Source organism: Mastomys coucha, unplaced genomic scaffold, assembly GCF_008632895.1.
Source record: "Mastomys coucha isolate ucsf_1 unplaced genomic scaffold, UCSF_Mcou_1 pScaffold18, whole genome shotgun sequence".
Lineage (NCBI taxonomy): Eukaryota > Metazoa > Chordata > Mammalia > Rodentia > Muridae > Mastomys > Mastomys coucha.
Window position 1 is genome coordinate 59,651,876 of NW_022196900.1, and position 14,711 is coordinate 59,666,586.

General features: G+C 43.4%; 1 protein-coding gene and 1 pseudogene across 1 annotated transcript in view; one reads left to right on the top strand and one right to left on the bottom strand.

Annotated features, from left to right (window-relative positions):
• Ror1 (receptor tyrosine kinase like orphan receptor 1) overlaps window positions 1-14,711 on the top strand; it is a 357,307-nt gene that overhangs the window by 266,265 nt on the left and 76,331 nt on the right. The gene's annotated exons all lie outside the window — the stretch shown is intronic.
• On the bottom strand, window positions 9,509-10,312 carry LOC116096290 (annotated as a pseudogene).

A 14,711-nucleotide genomic window follows, 5' to 3' on the forward strand; every position in this document is an offset into this window, starting at 1 on the left:
ACAGTAGGTCAGTAGGTGGTGGTGACTAAGCTCTTATGTTTGTCTTGTATGTGGGTTGGGAGGACAGTCCCTGGCATGTGGTGATAGCAGAGGCAGCATCTGCCAAGTTTTTGTCAGTGTCCCAGGGCACTGTGCTAAGCACCCAGCATGCCTAATTTCATTTCCTGCTCCTAGTAGGCAGAGCTTTCTGAAATGCTTGGAGACTCTGACTTGGGGACATACTTTCTGTCCTCTGCCTGACCAAACAATAAGTCTCGTGGTCCAATTAGATCCAAGCTCATTCTCTGAATGTTTGAGTTCTAGTTGGGAAGATCATCTCTCCTTCCTCCCTCTTCGCTGTTACCCATGTCCCTACTCAGTTAAGTTCCCCCGCCCAGTTCCCCTCCTGCTCTTCCTAGAACCTATGTCTTATGAGCCCCCTCTCTATAGCTCCTTCTCCCCTCATCAACCATGATCCCTTTCTATTTTCCTAGATTCTGTGGTTACTTCAGGCTATAAACTCACATTCAAAGTCTCAGAGCTAGGATTCACAACTTAGAGAGAGCATCCAGTTTGTGTCTTTCTGACTCGGGGTTCCCTCACTCTGAATATTTTTTAGCCTGTTTTCTAGTTCTGTCTATGCTTTTCTCTAGGAGTTTCAGCTTTCCCATTTCATGATGAGGTCTTTGCTCAACTTGCCGACTTTTGTGAAGGGTATCTTCCCACTGCATGTGAACACCCAACCATCCCGTCATTGTTGAAGATGCTGTCTTTCCCCTGTGTACGTTTTGGCATCCTTGTTAAATATCAGATGCTCTAGTCCAGTGTGCTCTTGATTCATTTCATTGATCTCCATGGCTGTTTTGTGCCAGACTCACATTATTTTTATTGCTATAATTCTATAGTATAGCTTGGAATATGATATGGAAATATCTCAGGCAAGTTTTGGACTTTTTGGGGGGATAGTACATAAACAGTACCTCCAGCACTTATGTGTAGGAAAGGACTTTCTGAATAGAATTGCATTTGCTCGGGGATTAAGGTCAACTGACAAATAAGACCTCATAAAACTAAAGAGCTTCTTATAGCAAACAATCAGTCCATCCAGAGACCACAAAGCCCATAGAGTGGGAGAGTATCTTCCATATGCATTTTAGGGATTTTTTTCCCCTATTTTTATCATGGGAATTGTTATTGGGATTACATTGAACCTATAAATTGCTTTTGATAGGATGTTCATTTTCACAATATTAATTCTATCAATCTATGGGAGGTTTTTAATCATTCATACTTGAAAACATTTAGAGAATAAATGACAAGATTTTAAAAATGTGCCTTTATCTTCTACCTCATGCCAGCATGTTTTCCTAAGACAGGGACTGCCCCTGCATTCATCAGCTAACCATGAAGTGAAGTTCCTTTAACTCCACTCACAGCCTTAGCTTCTCCAGTCCTTTCTACGGGATGTTGTCAGAAGCATCTTCACCAACTTCCGTTTTAAGGCTGAGATGGGAATTACTCATGCTCTTTAAAGCACACAGATACAATGTGCACTCAACAGGTTCTGGTGCAGATCAATGTATTCCAGGACTATCCTCATGCATTCCCACGTGGCCACAGTAACTGACTAAGTATGACCTCTTCCTTGTTTCTTTGTCATTGGGTATTTAGATTTTTTTTCTAAATTCACTAACTATTCCTCCTTCACTAATAGTCATGTTCTCCTAAAATCACTTTCCCAAATCATCTTTGTTGTTTTGTTTTTGCCCTCTCATGCTTGTGGTTCTGAGAGTTGGTTCCCACACATCTGTCCTGTCTGGATTCCTATTATGGTTCTTCACACATCTTTCCAGAAAATGGGGAGAATGCATGACAACAATGTTAGCAAAGGCCTGTGACAAACCGTGGATATGATAGTCTGGTAGATTGCCAAAAGAAAATAGCACTGTTCTCTTCCCTGTGTGTGTGCCCTCTGTGCCTTAGTTCAGACCTCATCCTTCCAGTGGCTTCATTTTAGGTCTCCCTGCCATCTGGATCTCCCTGCCCTTTGCCATGTAGAACCCCTGCTCATTGTGGCTGGAAATTATGTCTCTTGTGTCACTGGATCTTATCTCGTAGAGTAGCTAGGACCCTGCAGAATAATTTGAATTGCCTATCTGTTTCAAATCAAAGCCCCAGCCTTTTGTTTGGGACTTAGAGTAAGAGTTCCAGAGTTCTTTGAAATTGGACACTCTTGAACACACCTGGAGACAGCAGTGAGCTAGCCTACAGGTTCCCTGGTTGACAAACACACAAAGCTCAGGGCAAAGGTGAGGTTTTCATTTCTTCTCTGAGTCCTCCAATTCCTTTGAAATCTCTATGATTGGCCCCTTCACAGATCATTCAAACAGCTGCAGGAAATCCTCAAGCTGTGTTTTCTCCAGATAAGCATCCAGGTCAAAGGGAAGACCTCAACATGCCTTCTTGGCAAAGAAGCCTGCTTACGTTTAGAGGAAGACACGAAGACAAAGGTGCCACTCAGCCATGTGTGTGCTACTTTAAGTAGTTGCCTATACTGACACCCTCTCAAAGGTTCAGACTTTACAAGCACTTAGAGGCAATGGCAAAAGCCCATTTGTCATATCTCAGAAATCCTATGCTTATCTAGATAGCTACTTTCTCAAAAGGAGGAGCATAGTTCACAGGTTGAGTGCTTGCTGCAAGGCACAAGCTCAATCCCTGGCTCCAAAACAATGTTCTACAAGTCACACGTTTCTTTGTCTTTGCCTCAAAGTACATCATGAAAGTTCAACTTCTTTTCATCCTCATGCCACTTAGAAGCATTACTAGTAATTATGATTTGATATATGTTAATATTTTCAATTTTTTATTTATTATCATTTGTGTATAGGATATGGGTGTGCAAATGTGTCACTGTGCCAGAAGACAGCTTTGTGACATCTATTTCCTCCTTTCTCCTTTATTTGGGTCCGGGGCTCAAACTCAAGTCCTCAGGCTTGAGTAGCAAGTACCTTACCTCCTAACTCATCTTGTTGGCCCTATGTGTTCTATTTTTGAGGGAACATTGGTTACCTTATATTTTGAAACAGCAGGGAAGTGGTTACCTTTGAATTGTGCTTCAGTGGATCATTTTAAAAGCTTGAGTTGGTTATTTACAAGGAATATGGTAAAAAGCAAGTTCAATTACCCGAGCCTCTGTCCTTTGTTTTTAAAACAGGAACAGTATATCTACCCTAGAGAATTATTGTAAGATAGAAAAGAGCCTTAGCATGGCAACATACTGCCTGACACACAACACAGTAAGAGCTCAAGACAAGTATTCCACCCCCCCCCAATAAAACTGCAAATGTTAGTATGGGGAAGGGGAGCAGGATTATTGCCAGCATAAGATGTAAAATTAGTTAAAAGGCCAGTGCACAATCCTTTTGTTTTAGCATTGTTATGCAACCAATTGCAAATCTATCATGAGAATGAAACTCACAGTACAGGTTACAATACATCTCTGCTTCATAACTCTGGGGCAGCATTCTTGAGTGAACCTCCACCTGGCCTAACATCCCTTCCCCCTCTTTTTGTATGACTGTTGCAACCCTGGGCCCTGAGGGCAGTGGTACAGATGAGCCTGGCCAGGAATAAAGCTGCCTGCAAGCCCTCTGATGCTGGCCCAGGGGCCTGCTCCTGAGCAGCAGCATCAGTGCTGCCTTTGTTCTACCTGCAGTGTCTGGCCCACAGCTGAACCCAAGAGGCTGGCTCTGCAGGGTAATCTTGACCCAAGAAGGCATTCAGTGCCAAGCCGAGCTCCCCACTCCTGCCCCCGCCTGGCTCCAATACAATGGTCCTCTCCACTGGGGAAATGTCTTGGGGAATACCCATGGCTCTCCCTTGGGCCTTCTAAGTCATTTCCGGTTTCGTGAAGAGAAATAGCTTGAAATGCAGTATCATTGCCAAAAAGGCCAGAGCAACCAATGTAGAATTGTAAGTTCCTTTTTAATTACAAGACACAAGCATTCCTGTGTTTCTGGAGTCATGGGATCATTCATAGGACACTGAGTTCCCATTAGGTGTGGAGACATAGAGATGAAAAGAGGATGTCCCATGTCCTTAACTCCTGTGGGCTTGTGAAGAAACTGACGCCTGCTATAACAAACAACACAGTTCCAGACAGGGAAAGAAATGTTGCCTAAGAAACTCATAGTGCTGATAGCTGCAATGTGGGAAGGCCATGCAATGAGCTCTGCACTTAGTGCTGTGTGTGTGTGTGTATGTGTGTGTGTATGTGTGTGTGTGTGTGTGTGGTATATACAAGTATATGTTCATGTGTGAGTGTTTTTAATGTGTACATAAATGTGCATACATATGCATATATATGAGAGACCAGAGGTCCACGCTGGACATCTTCCTCTGTCTCCCTTTACTTTCTTTGAGACAGGGTCTCTCACTAAAGCTGAGTCTCCCTGACTGGGCATGACTAGCTGGGTCCCACCAGGCAGCCAATAAACCCCATATATTCTCCTGTCTGAACCTCCCTGTGTTGGAATTACAGACAAGAACCACTGTATTCTTCGTTTATATGGGTATTAGGGGATTTGAACTCACAGTCTCACACTTACTTGGCAAGCCATGTCCCCAGCCCCAGTTCCTTTTATTCTTGAACAACATATATGAAATTGGCCTGATTATCTTCCTCCCTCTCCCAGGAAAGCCATGCTAAGAAAATAGCATCTAGTATTATAAAAAGAAATAGATTTCCAACTGGATGAGGTAGGTAGACCCCAAAGAGCAAAGGGAACATATGACAGTAATGATCCTAGTGACACTTTTACATGTGTCACTACATTCACAGTAGAGCTAAGATGTGAAAGGGGACTATGACAATAGCAGTGGCTTGAGGCCAAGGTGGCCATGTTTGTTAGTTGGTTTTTAAAATGCACCATCTACCCCTATGAATAAACTATTAGATGGGGACAGTGGCTGGGAGCAAGGACACAAGATAGAGAGTAACATGTAGAGACAGTCCCTCACCCATCCTATTGGAGAAAATATAAAACAACCTGGGGAACGAGTTTGGAAGAAGTATTGAGAGCAGAGACAGAGAGAAAAAGAGACAGAGGGAAGAATGGACTGTTATCTGAGGTCATGGACAAGTCTGTCATAAAGAAAGGGACCTGAGTGAGAGGGTGAAGGCTTAGGGTCATTTCTGAGGACAGCAAAGCACTTATCATGTGATCCTGTCTCATCCTGGGGAAGGAGAATTCACATTAGCAGAGACGGGGAGCACTGGAAATGCCTGTTTAGCATGAGAAGACTGATGACCAGGTGGCTGAAAGAGACTGCAGACATTTGAATGAAGGAGTAGACCTGTCCCCATTTCAGGGGACAAACTGAGTCCTAGTTCCACTGGGAGATCTCCCGCAGCATGGAAACTTCCCAGTGACTAATACTGTCCTCCAGTAGGATCTCACTCGTGCTGGTTGCCATCGCCTACAAGGCTGGTATTCAGGAGATCTGGAACACTTTGTGGGATGGCATCTTCAAGCCCTCCTGACATTAAGGCTTTATAAGCATGCAAATGTGTGAGGTGTCCAACCCGAAGATAGCCAATCTTGACTTTCCCGCAGGTCTTCCTACATTCTGATACCAGGATACTGATAACAGTTTTCAATGAAATCTATGCAGGCCAGGAACTGAGACGACAATGTCTTTATTTTTGGAAGGATTCTCTGAGGACTGGCAGAAGCTGTGCACTAGCTTGAGAACAAGGCTCATGATCTATGCAGCAGACAGGATGCAGATGTGGGTGTGCTCACTTTAGAGAGGGCTTCCTTCTGTGTTCATGCCATTTTTCCTCACTGTGGATTCGGATCAGACCCTAGCTGGCTGACTAGAGGACCCTCTGTTCTCACAGGATGTGGGGGCCTCTTCTGTGTTCTGTACCCATGAGCATCATTTGTATTCTGTATCTTCTTTTCTTTTGCTTCCTGCATAGGAATTGGCTCTTTCTTTCAAGGAACCTATTATTCTATTTTGGTAGTTCTCATTTGGAGATGGTTTTGCCTTTAGGAGCACATTTGACAGTGTCCAGAGGCATCTTGATTGTCATGACTGGAATGGGGGTGTTGCTGGCATCTGGTAGAGGGCTGGGATGCTGCACAAAGTCTCACTCTTAGGACAGCCCTTCACAGCAAAGAATTATCAAGCCCAAAATGTCAATATTCCTCAGGCTGAGAAACTCTGGTCTATTTTTGTCTCCCTTAGAAATCAGCTGCCATCAATACATTCTGTAAAATCTCAGATGCTTCCTTTTATTTCCTAAGTTAAGAATTGTTGCCTGGCTGTTCTGCCTCTTTGAACTGCACACACACACACACACACACACACACACACACACACACACACCTTTTTCATGCTGAAGCAATAAGTGACATGTTTAACTTTCATTGGCCAGAAAAATCACTTCTTGGTTCGGGTCCAAACAAGAACCAGATCTCTCCTTGGGTGAAGGCAGAGATGTCACAGCTTGCTGAGAAACATCACAGGGCATTTGTTCGTGGCAGCAGCCCTGGGCCAAGGAACTGGTAGAGGACAAGCTCCAGATGCATCAGGGTGCGCCCTTTACTTGCTCTTGAGTAAGGTCTTTCAAGAATTGAACAATGGGACTCAACCATGAAGGGCTCCCGCTTCCTTTCCAAGCCACAGGGAGACCAAGGCTGTAACTCTCACTCACAATTGACTTCAGCTCACACTCTGGCTAGGATTCTCCTACACGCCTGGCCTTCTGAGAAGTCACACAAAGCACATGCTACTTATACTGCCTTTTTGTATCCCAAACTACGCTGCAATTTCCATTAAGTTAGATCATTAGTTACCCTTTAGTGCTTACTCTAAATCCTCCACCCATGAAGCAGCCTGATGGAACTCCCTCATTGTAGGTCATGGCTTAGCATCGGGAGGTGGTCTTTAACAGACAGCCCAGGGTGAAGCTCCCCTTCTCATGCCTTATATACAAGCTAGGCAGCCCTAGTGAGTTCTTTCAAAGTCTTAGACCATAGGTTTTTGCCTTGATCTCAGTGAAATGGCTAAGTGGCAGACCTTAGATTTTCTAATCTCCAAAATGAAGACAGTTACCATTTCCTTTCTAGAAATCTATTAATAAAACAACAACAACAACAACAAAAACAAAATATAGGAAAAAAGTATACACAGTTATTTTTATTGCTTAACTATTTTTGAAGAATTATTTTATTATTTTTAATTATGTGTTGGTGTGTGTGTGTGTGTGTGTGTGTGTGTGTGTGTTTAGGTATGAGCACACTAATGCAGGTGCCTGCAGAAACCAAAGGATCCAGTTCCCCCAGAGCTGGAGTTATAGGCCGTTATGAGCCATTTGACATGGGTGCTGGTAACTGAACTCAGGTCCTCCAGAAGAGCAGTAAGTATTCTTTTTTTTTTTTCATAGGACATTTTTTTCATTAGATATTTTCTTTACGTACATTTCAAATGATATCTCCTTTCCTGATTTCTCCTCCAAAAAAAAGAAAAGAAAAGAAAAAAACCTGTTCCCTTCCCACTCCCCCTGCTATTCTTAACCACTGAGATATCTCTCCGACTCTAGCTTAACTATTCAATACCCAATATTATATCAGTCATATTTCTACCTCTGTGATGAAAAACCCGAGGAAAGGGCTGGGAATGACACTTTTGAGTCATTTGTTTTTAGTAGTGATTAATTAATGGGGGGGGGGTTCATATCCAATGCAACTTGAATCTGAGAAGAAATGGAAACCAAGGGTTAAACTCTGGGAAACCAGCATTCAGAGAATGGTGAGGAAGAGAAAGCAGAGAAGAGAATACGCTTTTGGCAGCAATCCATATGAGATAATAATTATATGGATGTAGACAGTGACTTTGGGAAGCAAGAAGATGGAGCCAATAAAGAAGCACTATAATAGAAATTAAAAGTAGTTACTGTTGGGGGGGAGCAGGTCATGGAAAAGCCAAAGGCTACTTGATGTTTCTGGAAAATGTAGAAATGCTCATTCCCACAAGACAGAAAAGATCAATGCCAAGGAGGCATGTGTGGTGAGCGACACTGGACTGTTTCATGTCTTGTCTGATATCTCCCTTCAGAAGCCAACAGGCTTTAAGAAGTATGGCTCTCTGGCAGTCTCCAGATGCAGCTCTTTTTAAGTTGTGCCATGATGAGCAAACCAAGGGCACACTCTGCCCAGGCAGCTCTAAGTCAGTGACTGAGCTTAGAAGAGGCAGAATAGTTGATCCCTGTCCTTAAACAGTACTCATATAACCCCCTACAAGGCTCAAGGAACATCATGGAAGAGGAACAGAATCAAGCTCTGAGTTGTAGGTTGGAGAAGAATCCTGTTTTTTCTAGATACGTCGCATCCAATGCCTAAATAAATTCAATGTAGCTGGAGGTGGGGGTTGGGGAGTGGCACAAGGCTCATACAAGACTGGACCTGGCGCCATTCCTTCCTGCATGGGTTTAGAGCTCATGATACCTCACCTCTCACTGATGATCTCTTGTCAATTGATGGATGCTCGAGAAGGTGGTATCATTTCAGTGGCATAGACACTGAAAATTTCCCCACATCTAGTAAATGACCCCCATCTCATACAGGCAATTATGATAAAACTCAGGAGGCAAAAAAAGAAAAAGATATTCAAGGAGGATTCAAGTAGGAGATTACATCCTGGAAAGAATTATTTCATCAGGAGAAGAGGTCATTGAGAAAGGGAAGGGATGAAAATTAAATATATACATGAATGAACATATCAGGGAATAAGAGTGAGAGAGACAGAGACAGAGAGACAGAGAGAGACAGAGAGAGAGAGACAGAGAGATAGAGAGAGAAAAGCAGACCTTACGTTCCGTGTTGAATCTCCTTTCACAGTCATTGCCCATGACCTTGAACTGGGGGATATGCCTGATGTAGAGCTGTGGGATATACTCACCCGTACCTGCCCAATCATCCTTTCTTTGCAGCACTCTCCTTCTCAGATATCACACTGTGTGAAAGTCTGTGGGATCTCTCTCTACTCTGCTGTCTTTCTCTACTTTCTCTGCCTAAGCATTAGCTTCAGAATACTTCTGCTTTAAATTCTATCTTGGCATCTCATTCTCAAAGGAGCAAAACCAGCACAGGTGATGCCATATGCACATCTTAATAGAAAGACTTTGCAGTCTTGAAAGTATGAGGATTAAGGGATGATGGAATTCCTAGTTCTTCCCCAGTGGCATACAAAGATGCCTGGAGAATCATTCTTTGAGACTCAGGTAATATTCAGAATTAGGAAGACAACTCCAGATCAAAGGAGAATGAGTTCTTGGAATGTAGAAGGAAAACTAAAACATTTCATCAGGATTATCAAAGCCATCAAGATAGAGTATATTCTTAGGGCATGGTGTTAATTGTGTCAGACATTCCAGAAGAAAACCTAAATATAGACTGGTATCTTAAATACAGAAACTGTGACTCTTATCTTATAGACTTGTGCCTGACCATTATCTTATGACTTGTGCCAGGGAAAGAAGGCAAATGATGCCAAACACAAGAACAGAGCTGAAATAATGTCGGAACTGACTGGAGGTAATAATAATAGGCCTGTAGTTTTAACTCAAGGTCTGGTCATTGTTTGTTACTCTTAAACACTTGGTTTTGACTGGACTTAGAAGTTCTCAGCAAGGATAGCCTCCATCTCATGGCAATCTGTCCCTGCTGTTTTTCTTTGGTTTCCTTCATTCTCTAGGCCAAAAGTTTTGTGCATTCTGCAACATCCCCCGTGTTTGTCTTTAATATGTAGACATTTGTGTTACACACACGTGAATAACAAGAGACTGAGTCTTGGGGGCTTTGGTCCTGGGCTTCTCACTTTCTTTGCTTAGAGACTTCCTGACATATTGGTGGGTATCATCTTCTATAGAGAAGTTTAAAATATTTTGGATTCTGCTAGCTCTTTTGAGCTCCAACTAGGCACAGTAGTATCTCTCTGTCCAGGAATACCTTCCTCTCACACTGGTACCCACAACGTACCTGAAACAGACTTGCTCTTCCTCTCTCCAGTTCTCTTTTGCCTATAAGAAGAATGCCCCTTACTCAACCACAGGGGCACTCTGCCATGGCTCAAGACACCTTGCTTCATAGGAAACTTTATTTGTCATTTCCACCACTGATTTGGACCATATGACTCTTCCACTCTTTATCAGTACTACTTCTGTGGCCACATGCTTCTTGCAGAAAATATGACACTTGTATTCACTGTCCACTTCAGTGAGTTTTGGACAGCTGGTTGTTGAAAAACTGATGTTTAGCTTCATCGTGACATGGCCAATCACCTAGGAGACACCGAGAGGGGGGGGGGAGTAGACTTGTAGTTAATATGTTTGGCTGTGAATGGGAGAAAAGACATTAAACTAAGCAAAATAGTCATGTTTTGAGCACACATGTCTATGTGTGTCTTCCTGTCTGTCTATCTGTCTGTCTATAAGACCTGAGTACCTCTGGAAGTGGACATTAAAGAAAGAGAGGGGGGAAGGAGAGGGAAAGGGAGAGGGAGAGGAGAGAAGAAGAAGAAGAAGAAGAAGAAGAAGAAGAAGAAGAAGAAGAAGAAGAAGAAGAAGAAGAAGAAGAAGAAGAAGAAGAAGAAGACAACGACGACAATGGGGGAAAACTACTGGGCCCAAACAGAGGGGTTCAACTCCAAGAGGAAGAGAGAAACCTCTTCTAGGATAATTGGAGGGAAAAGGACAGACAGGGTGACAGATAAGGGGTTAAAATGAAGAATGACTCACTTAGTATTTCTTCTAACTACAAGTCACACAGGCCCCTTCTGAGAGCAGGAACATGGCATAGGAAAGTACTCACAAGATGGAGAAAATCCAGAGTAGCTGGGGAGTATAGCTGGAACATGTAATAAGTCATCCCTCAATCAATGTAAGGTGTGAAGTCAAATCTCACCTTAAATGCTTGCAGTGGGGTCAGTCGGTGGTCCAAAGAATTGGGACCCTGATCATCAAGAAAGAAAAAGGCACATCTCTTATAGCTTGAAATTTTCTTTCTTAAACAAAAAGGATAGCATTGTGATGTCTACTTTACATCATTAACACTCATAGAAAAGAGATCCAGCGTGTGAGCAACATCTACATTGTTTGAGTGGCATTGTCCTTTTCTGTAATAGTGAAAGATAAAGAGGACTAAGATGTTTGCACACTGCCATGCCGGTCAACTCAGTGCCTGGAGAAGATGTGATTTCTCAGAGCCAAGGTTCGACATACACAGAGTCTAGTGGTCCAGTGCTAGACAGACAATGACCCCCTGTGCTTGTCCTTCTGCACTTACAGCTATGAAGGAAACCATTATTACTGGCATTCCTACAAGAAAAAATATATGTCTGAAGGAGCCTATCTACCAAGTATTTTTCCCATTAAAATAATTGTTGTCCAGATATAGTTTGTACAACCTTCCTGCATCTTAGGGTTAGGGTCACAGAGTTAGAACAAGCAGAAGTAGACCTGTGACTGAAATCACAAAAGTGACAGAGACCAAGCACCCACTAACATTAGCACGTGGCTCCGGGAGGTAGTGCCCAGGGAAGCACTGACCCTAGGCAAGGATGAGCCAAGCATGTCGGTTTCAAAAGGCTGCCAATTGATGGGTCTACAAACATTGCTTATACTCCTCCATCACCCCAATAACCTCCAGCCAACCAAAGCTCTGCATGCCACTGACTTTGAAGTAGAACTTGGAGACAGGCCCTCCGACGCCCTTCTCCCTGCAGTTGGCTGCCCAGGTGTTGGCTTCCAAACTTGTCTTATTCCAGTGACGGCAAACTTCCCAGGAATGTCATGAGAAGAGATTTATACCACTTTCTGATCCCTCGCTGTTCCAAACCACTGTATGAATAATCTTTCTCATAGCATACTAGTCACTCGCTAGGCAGCCTTGGCCAAAATCAACGAAGTGAGCAAGCCCGAGGAAGGAAGTCTTTCCCTTTTAAAGAAATCATTTTGCTGAAGCTTTACAAACCTCATAAAAAAAATTACATGTTGGCTTGAATTTGGGAGAAAGACTTGCTTTATCTGAACTCATTTGCCAAAACCTTTTAAATGAGCATGTGCAGGATGTAAAAACACAACAGATAGCATCGGCTGTGCATTTACAACTTCCCAGACTGTGCGCATTGACAAGGTGGAGCTTAGCTACAGGTGTTAAGGAATACCACGAGGAGGGAGCTGATTTGGGGCAGCATTGTGACAGAGTTCTAGTGTTGGGTGCCGTGGAACCCACTGGAGGGGCTCCTGAACCCAGTCATCGCTGGATTTGACAATGGCACTCTTGTCACAACTAAGTGTCCTTTGGAAGAATGTTCCCCTTCCAGAGCAGGGTCCACTCTTCCTATTCCTAACATGGCTGGTGCCTTCATTCTTTGTAGATGTGTTTATTCAGCCTAGAAAAAACATTCAAAGTGGGAATAAATCTGGGCCAGCCTCAGAATGCTTTTCACCACAGCTGTAAACCATAAAACATGCAGAAAGGTGGACAGGAGTAAAGAGAGCAGCGCTCCAGGAAGCAGCTTGGAGAGCCAGCCAAGAGGTGGCCCCTGCATAGACGGCTGCCTCGCAGTGCTTCCCTGAAAAACCAGTAATAACGGACAGCAGTATCTAGAAGGTGCTAAATTATTAGTGCTGGATTTTATTTTTTTCCTCAGGAGAGTAGGGTGAGTAATAATAAGACCATGTGTTCAGCAGCCTTCTTGGCCATATAAAATAGAGAAGCCTGTGACTTGAAGTGTTGTAAAAGGGGTTAATTGTCTATTCCTGAACGTGGCAAGTTTATTGATCTTGTTAACAGCAGTGGAGCATGTGCCATGGATTACTATGGCAGGGGAGAAAAGTACCCATTCATCCTACTTTCATGGGCACTGTTTGCAATTGGAGTTAAGGGGCATACAGATGAATGCCAAACAGGTCATCCACCTGCCATAGTCTGTACTCATCCTCAAGTTCTAGTTCTCTATGGCTTCCTGTTTACTCCCTTTTCTCATGTACCTGCTACAGGTCAATTCCTTTCAGGTAAACTGTATTGTTTATGTGCATAATAACCAAATGCCATAGACAAGGATAAGAGCTGATTGACAGATAAGGCAACTGGCATTCAGAGGAAATAAGAAAACCTACCAGGATTCTAGAGCTGTTAAGCAGAGGTCTAAACTCAGGTCTAGTTATTGAAATAATTCTCTTGTATATTTACTCCATAGGCATTTACTGACCTTTCAGTAAGAGCCAAACACTGGAGTAGATGTTGGGGTTAGAACAATGTGCTGACAATATTCCTCCCCCTGTGGAGTCTGTAGTTTGGAGCACATTAACCTACCTTTTAGTAACGATCTATTTTCACACACATAGTCAGCATCTATAATTCTGCCATTTTCCTCTGGGGTTAGTATTGTGCACAGGTATTACCTCAGCTCTCCTAGCCAGGTACCAGACCCCATAAAGGTACACCTGTCTGATGTTTCTCTTCTTGACGCGCCACAGTACAACTTGTGAAGTAAAGAACACCTAGCCTTTTCTCTGGTGTAGAAAATCTCATTATTCTCAGCTTTAGTCAGCTCTCCACAGCTATGACCCAGTACTGAACATGAATACTTTAGAGGACGAAAGATCTATTTAGGCTCATGGTTTCAGAGGTTTCATCCCTGGTTGTTTGCCCTGCTGCTTTGGGCCTGTGGCAGCACATAACAACTCAGCCGAGCATGTGGTAGGAAAAGCCTGTTTGCCTCAGAGCAACCAACGAACACACAGAGAAGAAAATGTACAGGGGGAGAAGTCCCAAAATCTCCTTCAAGGATGGTCAACCCCCAAGGATCTAACTTCCTTTTCCTAGGCCTCAGTTTATAAAGACCCCCGTCACTTTTCAAGGACACCACAAGGCAGGGACCATACTTTAATACATGCAGCACTGAATGACCTGCCACCCTAACCTACATGACTCCAGGTTTTATTTAGAATTGTCCCTGCTTCCATCATGAAACATTGTGGTTGGTGATATGCTTATGTTGTCTCATCACTAAAAACAAAAGCCCAGCCATAAGCCTCACTCGACAGTTATGAAGGTGGTGCCTACTGAGTCTTGTTCAAGTTCTTACCGTCACTGTGAAGCAGAGCTGGGAACCTGACAGCACCCAGTAACTCAGAAATCCTGTTCCTGTAAACCATGTATCTGGAGCTGAGCAATGAGGGCATCTTTAGCACCTGAAATACACAGAGACTATGGAGACTCTCCTGTTCTGTAGTATACATGGTAGATAAGATGAATGTGCCAGTGGGGTCACTTTCAGTCTGCAGCCAGCCACTCGGTCACTTTGACAAGCTCCACCCTTTATTTTGTGATTATATCAAATGTTTCCCCACACACACATATACACACTGCTCAGTAATCTTCAAAGGAATTCCTGTGTTCCTAGAGGTGATAAGTCATGGATTGGCCAGAGTCAGACAGTGGGAGATAGATTCACATCTGTTTGTGATAGATGGTTCTTAAGAATCATGTGGTCAACATAGTACATGAGTAGTCAGCATTTCCGAGATGGTGGGGCCACACCCAGGGCAAGGATCAACTGGTGAAAAGCTCAAGCCAGCTGGAATCACCAGGGGTCTTAGGAACACAAACCCAGCCCTTTAGATCAGTTCTGGTGGAATAGTTTCTACTTTAGGT